The sequence below is a fragment of the Taudactylus pleione genome, unplaced genomic scaffold (assembly GCF_031769625.1).
Source record: "Taudactylus pleione unplaced genomic scaffold, aTauple2 ptg000110l, whole genome shotgun sequence".
NCBI classification, from domain to species: Eukaryota; Metazoa; Chordata; class Amphibia; order Anura; family Myobatrachidae; genus Taudactylus; species Taudactylus pleione.
Window position 1 is genome coordinate 1,097,973 of NW_028284512.1, and position 13,669 is coordinate 1,111,641.

The following is a 13,669-nucleotide window of genomic DNA, read 5'->3' on the forward strand; positions in this document are numbered from 1 at the left end:
CCACATTTTGTTATGTTACATCCTTATTCCAAAATGGTATAAGTTCATTTCTGTGCTCAAAATTCTACACGCAGTACCCTATAATGACGACGTGTAAAAAGTTTTTTTGAGATTTTTGCAAATTTAATTACAAAAAAAAATCACATGTACATAAGTATTCATAACCTTTGCCATGAAGCTCCAAATTGAGCTCAGGTGCATCCTGTTTCTACTGATCATCCTTGAGATGTTCCTACAACTTAATTGGAGTCACCTGTGGTAAAGTCAGTTGATTGGACATGATTTTGAAAGGCATACACCTGTCTATATAAGGTCCCACACTTGACAGTGCATGTCAGAGCACAAACCAAGCATGAAGTCCAAGGAATTGTTTGTAGACCTCCGAAACAGGATTGTCTCGAGGCACATATCTGGGGAAGGGTACAGAAAAATATCTGCTGCTTTGAAGGTCCCAATGAGCACAGTGACCTCCATGATCCATAAATGGAAGAAGTTCAGAACCACCAGGACTCTTCCTAGAGTTGGCCGGCCATCTAAACTGAGTGATCTGGGGAGAAGGGCCATAGTTCAGGAGGTGACCAAGAACCCAATGGTCACTCTGTCAGAGCTACAGAATTCCTCTGTGGAGAGAGGAGAACCTTCCAGAAGGACAACCATCTCTGCAGCAATCCACCAATTTGGCCTGTATGGTAGAGTGGCCAGATGGAAGCCACTCCTTAGTAAAAAGCACATGGCAGCCCGTCTGGAGTTTTCCAAAATGCACCTGAAGGACTCTCAGACCATGAGAAACAAAATTTTCTGGTCTTATAAGGCAAAGATTAAACTCTTTCGAGTGAATGCCAGGCATTATGTTTGGAGGAAACCGGGCACCGCTCATCACCAGGCTAATACCATCCCTACAGTGAAGCATGGTGGTTGCAGCATCATGCTGTGGGGATGTTTTTCAGTGGCAGGAACTGGGAGACTAGTCAGGATAAAGGGAAAGATGAATGCAGCAATGTACAGAGACATCCTGGATGAAAACCTGCTCCAGAGCGCTCTTGACCTTCGACTGGGGTGACGGTTCATCTTTCAGCAGGACAACGACCGTAAGCACACAGCCAAGATATCAAAAGAGTGGCTTCAGGACAACTCTGTGAAAGTCCTTGAGTTGCCCAGCCAGAGCCCAAACTTGAATTCATTTGAACTCTGGAGAGATCTGAAAATGGCTGTGCATCGACGCTTCCCATCCAACCTGATGGAGCTTGAGAGGTGCTGCAAAGAGGAATGGGCAAAACTGCCCAAAGATAGGTGTGCCAAGCTTGTGGCATCATATTCAAAAAGACTTGAGGCTGTAATTGCTGCGATTTGCAAAAATCTCAAAAAAACTTTTTACACCTTGTCATTATGGGGTATTGTGCATAGAATTTTGAGGACAAAATTGAACAACAGCTTCATAATGTGGGTAATGTGCAATCAGGGAGATTGCTAGACACTTCAGGGAGACAGGGAGATTGCTGCTATTTCAGGGAGTCTCCCTGACAATCAGGGAGAGTAGGCAAGTGTGATACATAGAAACTTTACATACCTGCCTATCTACCTTACGTACCTACCTTACATACATACCTTACATACATACAGGGACGTAGGGTGGGTGATTCCACCAAAGTGAGAGCTTTGGGCGACGAATTTGGCAAAGGGCACCCTGAAGTCAGACTGACAGCCTGCTGGATCCATGTCCAGCCTGCCAGGTGCTGTGGAAATGTGCATACAGAGCAGCAGCATCTCCAGTCCTGCCTTCCTGCTGTGTGACTCCGTGGTAGGGATGGCCATCGACCATCAATGATCATAATCATCAATGGTTTATGGCCCATGTCAAATGTTTTTTACATTGATGGAGTAGAACCAGATGGTTTCCCTCCATCGATGTAAATAACCGAATAGCTTCATCCCCAGCACCCGTGAAGTCCCACCCCCATGTTCTGATTGGCCCATGGGCCAGTCAGTCAAAAGACAGGGATGACCATCGGTTGGTGAAACAATCCATGGTCATACAGTGAATAGCTTGTAACCATCGATGGCTACTCCACCGATGGCCATCCCTTCTCCGTGGTCAGAGGAGCTTGTGCTGAGCCCTGATTGGTTGAGCTCAGCACATGCTCATCTGACCCCAGCAGAGGGTGAGGCTACAGCAGCATGTCGACATCAGGGGTATGTTTATGGTAGAGCTTATTTCCCCTTCATGCTAAGGACCTGGAAGTGATGTGCAGTGAGGGCGGAAGAGTGGTTCCATGCCCATAAACTCCATCTAAAGAATAAACTTGTCCCCTTGCGTGCTTGCTTCGCTCGCCACTCTTTGGGCACAGTTTTTTCACTACCAGAAGATTATATTCCCCCTCTATGTCCATGTGGATGGTAAGGAATGATGTGGGACAGTCGCTGATTATGTCAGGGTCTTTTCCGTGAAGGGCATCTAGGCACTACCGTATGTTTATCAACATGGAGGAAGAAGCTGTCAGGTCCACATAAAGGTGAGAGAGGTACCCCAGTTATGTCTATGACCCTCCCTGCTTATATGTGTCTATGTGTGACCCTCCCTGCCTGTATGTGTGATCCTCCCTGCCTGTATGTGTGACCCTCCCTGCCTGTGTGTGTATGTGTCTAAGCTCTAAGGGCTTAGCATTATTTTTTACTAAAATAAAGTGAAAAGGGGTGTTTTCACACCCTTTTAACATTATTTTAGTATCACCTAAATTTAATAAAGGGCAATTGGAGTAGAATTCATAAAATTCTACTCCAAGCCCTAATTATCACGTTTAGTAAGCAGATCGCATTTCCCATAATTGTAACAGAAAATGTGATCTGGCCAAAGTTACTAATAATAAAATGTGAAAAAATGCCGGGGGAAGCCCTGTGATAATAATGCCACCTGGAGATGGCGTTATCAAGGGTTTCAACTGGTTCCCTGGCCGGTCAGCGCATGAACCCCAGGGGTTCAGCCTTGATAAAGCTGTTGCTTACAGTGAAACGCACGCGTCAGGCGTCACTAGCGGGTCCACGATGTTTGTTGTTGGGGCAAATCATTACCTATACTAGTTTGCCATTAGTATGTTATATAGTAGCGGCTCTCACTGTGAATCACGCTGTAGAGGGGAGACTGTTTTAGAACAAATAATCATTCAGCCAAACGGCATTTCATGAAATGATGAACTCTCTGCAAACCAGCAAAACTATATATGATCAATATAGAATATAATAATATGGCAAGATTGTCACATTCATCCCTATATAAACAGGTGTCAATAAACATGTGACTACCTCAGATTACATTAATTTAGCAATATTCTATATATATTTATTTTTTATACTAATTAGGATATTATTATCAATACCTCAGTAAATGCTGAATTTTCTGAGCAGCTGCAGTATATACATCGTGATGATATACATAGGGTTAAATGAATCCGAAACTACAATAAGTTTTCTTTATGTTATTAGTACAGCTGGTAGCAGGAACTTAAAGATACTGTGGCCATTTATCAGTAACTACTCTGCGATAACAACAAGTTTGCAACACTCCTGAATATGTTACAATATTACTAATGAACGAAGATTCAACCCACGTGTATTTTACTGGGAAATATTGGATATAATATTAATTCCTTGTATCTCTTAGCGCTGTTAATTAAACCTCCATTATTAATTATGTGGATGTAGGGATACTTGGATGTATGTTTGACATAATTAACATCCAAGGTGTGTGAATAATAACATACGCCTAATAAATCTGTTTCCCCATTGACAAAGATTGATTTTCTGCCCGCTCTCCTTCATATGCACCTATAATGGATTGGGCAATTTAGGAAGAAATTAAATTATACTGTTGACATAGACAGGAATTAGAAGCCAATAATAGGCGAATCTTGGGATAATAAAATAATTTACTATTATCCTGTTTTTGCCTAAGTATCTTTAATATGTTTAATCAATACATTCCTATTTCCATCTAGTTATATGGTATTACCTTATATTACTAACAATTCATCAGTGGACCTGCTCCCCTATTATATATTTGTTTTGTTTTAAAAAATAATTTTTAATCCTTTATATTTCACTGTATATTTCCCCTGAATTGGGGTAATTATAATGTATTATCAAATAAAAGTTATATTTTATCTAACATTAATTTCTTCTTGTGTGCCCATAAAAACAACTCCTTACCCTCTCCCCCAAACTTTTTTGTCATTAAATTACCCCTGTCCTATTACTTCTGGCACTGTTTTATTATCATATAAAGATATCCCTTACTACACATTCTCTATCAGTACTGCATTGTTCCCAAAACTCCACTACTGTAGTCCAGGTTTTTTAAAGCTATCCATGCTTAAGTCCAGATGGTTAAATCAAATTGACTGATGTACTAATTAAGTCACCTGTGCTCAAGCATAGAGATCCTTAAAACATGGACTGTAATGGTGGAGGTTAGGAACCTCTGCCCTAAAGTCTCACATTATGCATTCTTGTTTTATAATACGTTGTCATTTGATTTTTGTTCTCTTTTTAGATACATAGGGCTTCATTCAGAAGCGGCCGTACGGTCTACGACCGCACGGCCGCCTCGATGTTTGTCCAGTACGCATGCGCACGAGGGAGCCGGATCCTTCGTGCGCATGCGTGAGACCTGCTACGACCAACAGTGCCAGTTGTAGCGGGTCTCTTTCCAAAGGGGGCGAGCTGTCGATGTTGATTGACAGCTCGCCCCATTTGGAAGGCTGGCCAGGGGGGTGGCAGCCCAAACGGAGGCGTTCCCATGGGAACGCCTGCTGTTTGGGGGAAGCCCCACTGACATCACTAGTGATGTCAGTCTAGAGCTTCCGGCTCTGACAGAGCCAGAAGCTCTCCGGGGCTTATGACAAGTGAGACCCTACCCTAGGGTCTCATCGTAAGCCCCGATAGTCGCGATGGTTTATGACCATCGCGACCATCACCCTAGCGGTCGTTAGAGCTGTGGGTGTAAACCCACAGCCTAACGACCGAAACAGAGGCAGCCGGTCAGGATGCAAGCGGCCGGCCAGTTTTTGAGCGACCACTTGCATCCTCCGACCGCCTCTGAATGAGGGCCATAATGTTTTTAAAAACATTAATTGAAATGGTTGAAAAGTTCTTTATGGTGGGCCACACGGTCAATTATTATGTGTCTACCAATCACGCCAACGAGACCTTTGAGTTCCCCCTCTTGCCGAGAGGAGACAATTGGTCATTCTGGAGCTACCTGCCTATAAAAGGTGGCAGGATGTCACCATGAGCCGGAGGGAGATAATACGAGACTTTGCTATGAAGCAGTTTATCAATGAGGTGGACTACTTGGTATGCGTGGACATAGACATGATCTTCCTCGATGATGTTGGGGTGGAGAGCCTAATTAACGTTTTTGGGGCTTTACATCCCGGCTTCTTTATGGCATTAAATAGGGAGTTGTCCTATGAGCGAAGGCCACAATCCATGGCCTACATTACACTTGATTTTGGTGACTTTTATTCGCTGGAGGAAATTTCGGTGGCCTAATAGATGAGGTCACCAAATATACAAACTACTGCCAAAGAGAAGGACATTGAAGCACTTTGGCATGATGAGAGCTATTTAAATAAATATTTTTTATCCCAAAAGCCAACAAAAATCATCTCTCCCGAATATATCTGGAACAATTATTATGGTTCCCCAGCTGTTGTAAAAACAAAGAGGTTTCTTAGTATAGAGAAAAATTATAATGAAGTCAGATTCAGATGGGAAATAAATGACCAAGAGATAAACAATGCTTCAAATTCATGATGTTTATTTACGTTGTGTGCAAAGAGGAATTGTACATTTATTTTCCCGTATTAGAACAAAATACTTTTTTTTTTTTATTATATTTATTTAAATATTTTTTTGTAGTTCCCCTCTCCTTTTATTCCAATCTAATATTACACCCCATGTCCAACTTATCTGCACACTAATGGCCTGATTCAGACCCACACGCTAGATTCGTACGCTTGCTCCCAGCGTATGCAAATCCAGCACACACACATTAAGGCAGGTGATCGCACGGCAAGGCATAAGCACGGCCAATATGTCTTTGTGTGCAATCACTTTGTGTATGCAGATGCCCACCAGATGCCCACTTGCGCACGTCATCTCCAGGAAGTGTATGTAACCATCGGTACATCGGGTACCATTGGATGCGAACGCAGTGCTTGTGGTTGACTATACACTACTGCAAGCACTGCAATCATGGCAGGCTGAAATACATCCAAGTGATGTGTACAATGACGCAACTTTGCTAATTATGCACACCCGTTAAACTCCGTTTTTGCGCACAGACATGCCTGCGTTCACATCATCACTGCTCCGTTCACAAGCACCTTCCCCTGTTACCACCCACAAACGGCAATATCTGTCACTCATAGTAGCGACCAGTCTGTGCACGATTCCCAATTGCAGTGACTGATGCATGCATGCGCGTATTGACACATATGCAAACGGGCGACTATCACCCAACGCGTGCATCTGCGGCTTAGCGAGCACGTCTGAATCAGGCCCTGAGTTCCTCCCCTGCTGCTCACCCCTAGTTAGGTTAATGAATATATTTGGACACATTGGGGATGCATACAAGAACTTCTGACATATGGACATATACAACAATGGGACGGGTGGAACTGCAGCTCCAAGCCTCCCATGAAAATAGGCCCATAGGTTCCCCTGCAGTACAGACCGTGATAACATGAAAAAATATATATTTTTCTTGTGAGCAAGAACTACCTAGCACTTCCTCCAGGCTACCTGAACTGAAGCATTGCATTATCCACTCAATAGCCCCCGCTGCACCCCTCCCCACAACACCGACCACCATCATCCAAAGCTCTGCCCCCTACTTGAGCCAAGCTTTACCTCCAGGCCATCCGAAGCTGTGTCACAAGTGAGTAAGCCACCTGGTTGCGGTGCACTCCGACCCGTGTTTGCAGTAAACTCCGCCATCGAACTTCCAAATAGAGATGAGCGGTTCGGATTCTGTGGAATCCAAACCACTCAGAACAGTAGGGATCCGAGTCCACCCATTCCCGCTGACTCGGATCCCCAATGCGAGCCCAATGTCAGCGTTCTGATGTTGGATCTCACAAGAGTGCCGAACTTTCGCGAGAGGCGAGAGTTCGACTCTACATAAGTTTGTCCTGCACGCTCCGGACTGCTTGCAACTCTGCAACTGGGTGGCCTGGCTGAAAGGGGGCAGCTGATGATCACTGGCTGGCTGAGTGGCTGTATAGGGGGGGACACTGCATGCTGATGCTGCACTATACTCTGCTAAGTGGCTGTGTCCAGAGACTCACAAGTGGCTGTGACTGTGTAAAGAGGGCACACTGACTGCAAGAAGTGTCTGTGTGTAAAAAAAAAAGTAAAAAAAATTAAAACTTATTTTTTGGTACTGTACCCCACTGTGTAAATGTGTATACAAGCACCATGACTTTGAGGGCCATAGCCCTCTGTGTATAAAAAACACAAGCACTGTGACTCCGTGGGCCATAGCCATCTGTGCATAAGAAATACAAGCATCGTGACTTTGTGGGCCATAGCCCTCTGTGTATAAAAAATACAAGCACCGTGACTTTGTGGGCCATAGCCATCTGTACATAAGAAATACAAGCATCGTGACTTTGTGGGACATTGCCCTCTGTGTATAAGAAATACAAGCATCGTGACTTTGTGGGACATAGCCCTCAGTGTATAAAAAATACAAGCACCGAGACTTTGTGGGCCATAGCCCTCTGTATATAAGAAATACAAAAACCGTGACATTGTGGGACATAGCCTTCTGTGTATAAAAAATACAAGCACCGTGAGTTTGTGGCCCATAGCCTTCTGTGTATTAGAAATACAAGTACCATGACTTTGTGGGCCATAGCCCTCTGTGTATAAAAAATACAAGCACCGTGACTTTGTGGCCCATAGCCTTCTGTGTATAAGAAATACAAGTACCGTGACTGTGGGCCATAGCCCTCTGTGTATAAGAAATACAAGCACAGTGACTCTGTGGGCTATAGCCCTCTGTGTATAAGAAAAACAAGCACTGGGACTTTGTGGGCCATAGCCCTCTGTGTATAAAAAATACAAGCACGATGACTTTGTGGGTCATAGCCCTCTTTATAAGAAATACAAGCACTGTGACTTTCTGGGCCATAGCCCTCTGTGTATAAGAAAAACAAGCACCATGACTTTGTGGGCCATAGGCCTCTGTGTATAAGAAATACAAGCACCGTGACTAAATGTGCAGAAGCCCTTTGTGTGGTTTCACTATTTTGGATCATGACAACCAACCGAGTGTAGAGCAGAAGCAGCAAGAAAATGCTATCAGTGCAGCTGCTGGAACCAGTCATGATGATGATACTAGTCATTCACTATCATCTAAAGCTGATGCTCAAGGGCGTAGAGGCTTTAAAAAATGAGGGTATCTGAAATAAAAAAACTGAGATTTCACATGGGTAAACACCAAAAACTCTAAAGGTTAATGCAGAAAAATAGAAAATTGGCAATATACCATTCACCACATGCAGTGGCAAGGAAAGACTCAGGCCTTGGCCTTTATTTCTTAAGGTTTTTTTAACGATTTAACTATAACGAAGTCATTATCATTCAAGTGTTCAAAGTAAAACAATAAACGATGAACGAATATCGTTCTTGCACGTTCACGTTTGTCGATTGTAGTTTGTAGAAGAGCAGCAAAAAGCCATTCGTTGCTATATGACAAGCCACGACATTAGGAGAGGCGGGGGAATGTACCTTAGCCCAGCACAGCGGAGAGTACTTTCTTTCTTGTGTAAGGTGCTCAAACCATTTGAAGTTGCCTACTACTATCTTGAGTAAGGTGTTTCCCCTGATTAGGCTTTTGGAAAATCAGCTGGAAAAATTGAAGGAGGAGATTAAACAAAATGATTCCGCAAAGTATGCTGGACTGATAGATTAAGTCTTTTATTCGCTTCGCCAGGATCCACGGGTGGCCAAGATCTTGAAATCTGATCATTATATTTTAGCAACCATGCTTGATCCTAGGTTTAAGTCATATGCTGTGTCTGTCTTTCCAACTGACCCAGATCTTAAAAGATCCAAAGTGCTCCTAGCGAGCAAGTTGGCAGCTGAAGTGACACATGGCACTATGATGATGTCTTCTCCTTCGGTTTCTCCAGCAGCAGCCAGAAAAAAATTCACCTTTCCCAAAAGACCCAGTGGTGATGCAGATAAGTCAAGTCAACATTTTGACATCTGGTCAGGTCTTAAAGAATTGCAGAACACCAGTGACACCTCTACCATAACTCCATCTAATACGATTACCATCCAAAGAATGGTGGAGGATTATTTTCAGGATACCGTACAAGTAATTGTCACTCATGTCACAGTGGACCTCATTCAGAGTCGGTCGTAGCGGCCGCACGGTCGTACGCATCCAATGTTTTTCTTTCTGCGGCTGCGCACGGCTAGCTGTGTGCATGTGCGTACGAGCTCTACCGATGAAAAATACTGTTGGTCGTAGGGCTTCCGACACGGAAGTGGATAGCTAAAGTTGATTGACAGGAAAGACCATTTGTGGGAGTATACTGGTGTGGTGGTCTGCAAACGGAAGCGTTCTTCAGCGTTCCAGGCGTTTTAGGGGAGTGCATAAATTATCTGCTTCGTACGACCAAGAATTGCGGATGCATGACAAGGTCACTCTACGAACAGGATGGTAGGCAAGAAGCGTCCGTAAGCCACAACAGTACAATCGTTAATCCGATGTTACTTGCGATGTTTCTAATTGGAACCACACAAACCAAGCAGCTAAGATTTCTGCATTGTAACTATTAACACTGCTAATTACCTTGTAACTGATTTCACTTGTGTGTGTATTAGGGAATTCGTAACACATATGTTTATTTGTGCTTTTTTAACTTATTTTTTTAAAACAGTTTTTTAAACATCTAGCATTGTGTTTTGCGTAGCAGCCTTTTCAGATACCATACTTTTTAAACCTTGTATACATTGATATAGTAAAATATAGACATTTTTGAACCAAATATTTTTATTTTTTGGAAATTAGCCTTTCAGCAGAATTTAACTAACAATTGTTAGGGCAACATTTGCATATAATTTAAATAATAATAATAAAAAAAAAAGAGCTTGAGACATTGGTGACAAGATATATGGGGACTGGACAACAGGTGAGGGAGGAGATATCCAGGGCTACTTTCGTCGTTTGGGCCGGCTCGGAGGAAGAGGTAAGCTACGGACAGCCGACTGGCGTGTAACACGCCGACTGGCCTGGCCAGAGGTAGATGGGATTTCCTCTGGCCTAGGAATAGGGCTCTCCATACTTGCGGGGGTGGCTGTTGGGCTGCCAGAGGTGGTGGTCCTGGGAGGAAGGGAGTCTCGCTCCATCATGGCAAGGTGGGTTTGCCTGCTCCTGGGTATTGGCCAAACGATCTAGGGCCCCAGCAATGGTCTCCAGGGCCACCGCCACCCTCACCAGAGTGATCTCCATCCTCAGAAGAACACATCTGTTCTCCTGAGTTTGGGAGACCAACCTGGTGAGGAGAGGCACTGCTCGGTCCGATGGTTGCCCTGGAGTAGACTCCACAGGGTCCCCAGATGGAGTACTTGGATCCTCCCCTGCAGAGTCTCCATCTGTGCTGGACCCAGACCTGACCTCAGGAGCAGGCACTACCTCCTCTGAGTCTGGAAAAAAAAAAAAAAAAACATTAGTATTTTTCTTTTAAAAAAAAAACGCATACACGTTTTAGCTTTATACTTTTTTAAGTCTTAAAAATATTTACATTCTTGCACATGTGGAGCATTGAAGTCGGCCATGTCAGTGTCCATAGTGGACACGCCGACTATCTCCTCTTCCGTCACACATCCCTGAGCCAACGTCTCCAACCTCGTCAAGGCCAGCTCCTCAGGGATGGGACCACCACCTGTCCCCGCAGCATGGTCCACCCTACTCCGTAGCTTCCTCTTCAGTTGGTACTTAAAATCAGTCCCGCTGTCAATGTGATTTTGCATTTTTTAAGGGTTAGTTTATTAAAATAAGATCTCGCTTCTGACTTCAGTACACTCTCAATATCATTTTCTTACCGTATTTTAACGACTTTCATGGTTCTGTGGGTTGTCCCCACAGCATTAACAGCCCTGGATATCTCCTCCCAAATCCTGTCTTTGGCTCCAACCCCCATATTTCTTGGGGCATGGACAAGGTTCTCCATTGTCATGGTCACCAATGTCTCAAGCTCGATCCATGAAAACGGAGGGTTTCTTGGCCTTGGCCTGCTTGGGCCCGCCTCCTCCTCCTCCTTGAAAATTAGATTAAAAAAAAGTATATTTTTGGAAATATGAACTGTTCTTGTGTTGTATAAAAAATGTGATTTGCACTTACCTGCGTCAGTTGGCCTCTGCTCACCATGCTCCTTGCTTGACATTTTTCAAACATGTGAGAGAGCATGAAGAATACTGCTTATGCAGACTTTTTTAGAGATGTCAGCACATCCCTGGATTGGTTACCCATGCATCCTTATTTGCCAAAATACAATGCACACCTTTCCTGCATTCCGTAATCACTGCGTGGGTTGGGCTAGATGTGAGCGCATCCCTGGATTGGTTACCCGTGCATCCTTATTTGCCTAAATACAATGCACACCTTTCCTGCATTCTGTAATCACTGCGTGGGTTGGGCTAGATGTGAGCGCATCCCTGGATTGGTTACCCGTGCATCCTTATTTGCCTAAATACAATGCACACCTTTCCTGCATTCCGTAATCACTGCATGGGTCGGGCTAGATGTGAGCGCATCCCTGGATTGGTTACCCATCCATCCTTATTTGCCTAAATACAATGCACACCTTTCCTGCATGAATCAATAATTGATTTATTTTTTCCTTATTTAAGGCAAAGCCAAATGGTCCATTACTTGTGGGTTGTAGTTGGAGTGATTTGTGGTGCAGGAAGGGTTTGATAGTAGTTACATTGTTTGGAGTTGTTTGAGTGGTGCTTGTGTGTGTTGTTTGAGTGGTGCTTGTGTGTGTTTTTGGAGTGATGCTTGTGTGTGTTGTTTGAGTGGTGCTTGTGTGTGTTTTTGGAGTGGTGCTTGTGTGTGTTGTTTGAGTGGTGCTTGTGTGTGTTTTTGGAGTGGTGCTTGTGTGTGTTGTTTGAGTGGTGCTTGTGTGTTTTTGGAGTGGTGCTTGTGTGTGTTGTTTGAGTGGTGCTTGTGTGTATTTGGAGTGTTTGTGTGTGTTTTCTTATTTTTTATTTTTTTTTGGTGGCTTAGTTTATTTTTTTGTTTTTTTTGGGTGGTTGTTTTTTCTTTATTAGTTTTTGGTTGTTATTTTTTGGGTGGTGGGTTTTTTTAGGTTTTTTTTAGTTTTTTTTGGGGGGGGTTAGGATTTTTTGTTTGGGTGGGTTTTTTTGTTTTTTTATTTTGGGTGTTGTTTTTTGTTATATTTTATTTTAGGTGTTGTTTTTTTGTTATATTTTATTTTGGGTGTTGTTGTTTTTTTTAGGATTGTGGTGTTGGTTTTTTATTTCTAATTTTGTTTGGGGCATACATTTCCCAAACACGGTTAGTTGGTGTGTTTGGGTGGCCATGCTTTTGGTGGATGAAAAATCCAATGTTATTTGAAGCCTCCAGTAAGTGTGCCAGCCTACTGCAAGTTTTTATCTAAACCCAAAAATCCCCCCAAAAATTCCTTTTTTATTTTGTTTTTAAATTTTTTAAAGGTGTTTAACAGTCCATTTTGTACTTGAATCAGGTAAGTGTCTATTTATACAAGCCTAAAAGTTTGTTTAGTTTAATAGTGTTTTTTGCACTTTTTTAAACATTTAATAATGCATTTTTTAAATATTTTGACAAAACAATATTTTTTTAAATAAAAATAAAAAAATATTTGCCATTTTAAAAGTTAAGGGTTGTTTTAACTATAATAGTAGTAATAGTGGATTTTACAAAATAGAATATTATTTTCTTTTTCTTCCACCACAAAAAAAGCGTACAACAAATACACCTGTAAGGATTGCTGAAGATGGCACTGCCCGACCCTGTAAGAATATGCACCATTATTACCAAGCTAAGTATTTTGAGGAAAATATTCAAAAATCAGTCTGACAAAATTTTTTTTTATTTTTAACAATTTAACAGAGCGAAGTGGGCCACCTAATAGTGGCCATGTTGCCCCCCACAAACCTTCCTCAGCCTCCTCCTGGGCATAGGGATAGGAGGCGTGCAAGGGCCAAGATATATAAAACACGTGTCACCCTTTTTGGAATGCCTGATGATGTGGTTGTAACCACTTATCGCCTGCCTCCAAATATTATCCTAGACATTCTTTCAATAATAAAGAATGATCTAGAAAGTCTGATTCACATTCCAACAGCAATCTCACCACTTACACAGTTGTTGGCGGTGTTACATTTCTGCACCTCAGGGTCCTTCCAAACCACTGTGGGGCTGGTGGGTGGACTCTCCCAGCCCTTATTTTTATGGATTCTGAGGTGTGTGCTAGATGCATTCTTTAATCATCTAGCACATTTTATTAGTATGCCTTTGGATATGGAAGCCCTTGATGTGGTAAAGCAGAAGTTTTTTGAGATTGCAGGCTTTCCACATGTCATAGGGGTAGTGGATGGCACTCACATAGCA

The 13,669-nt window shown here is 42.9% G+C and overlaps 1 pseudogene; it reads left to right on the plus strand.

The window, feature by feature from the left end:
• The first annotated feature begins 5,104 nt into the window (after window positions 1–5,104).
• LOC148525167 (histo-blood group ABO system transferase pseudogene) lies at window positions 5,105–5,808 on the plus strand (annotated as a pseudogene).
• Window positions 5,809–13,669: the final 7,861 nt, after the last annotated feature.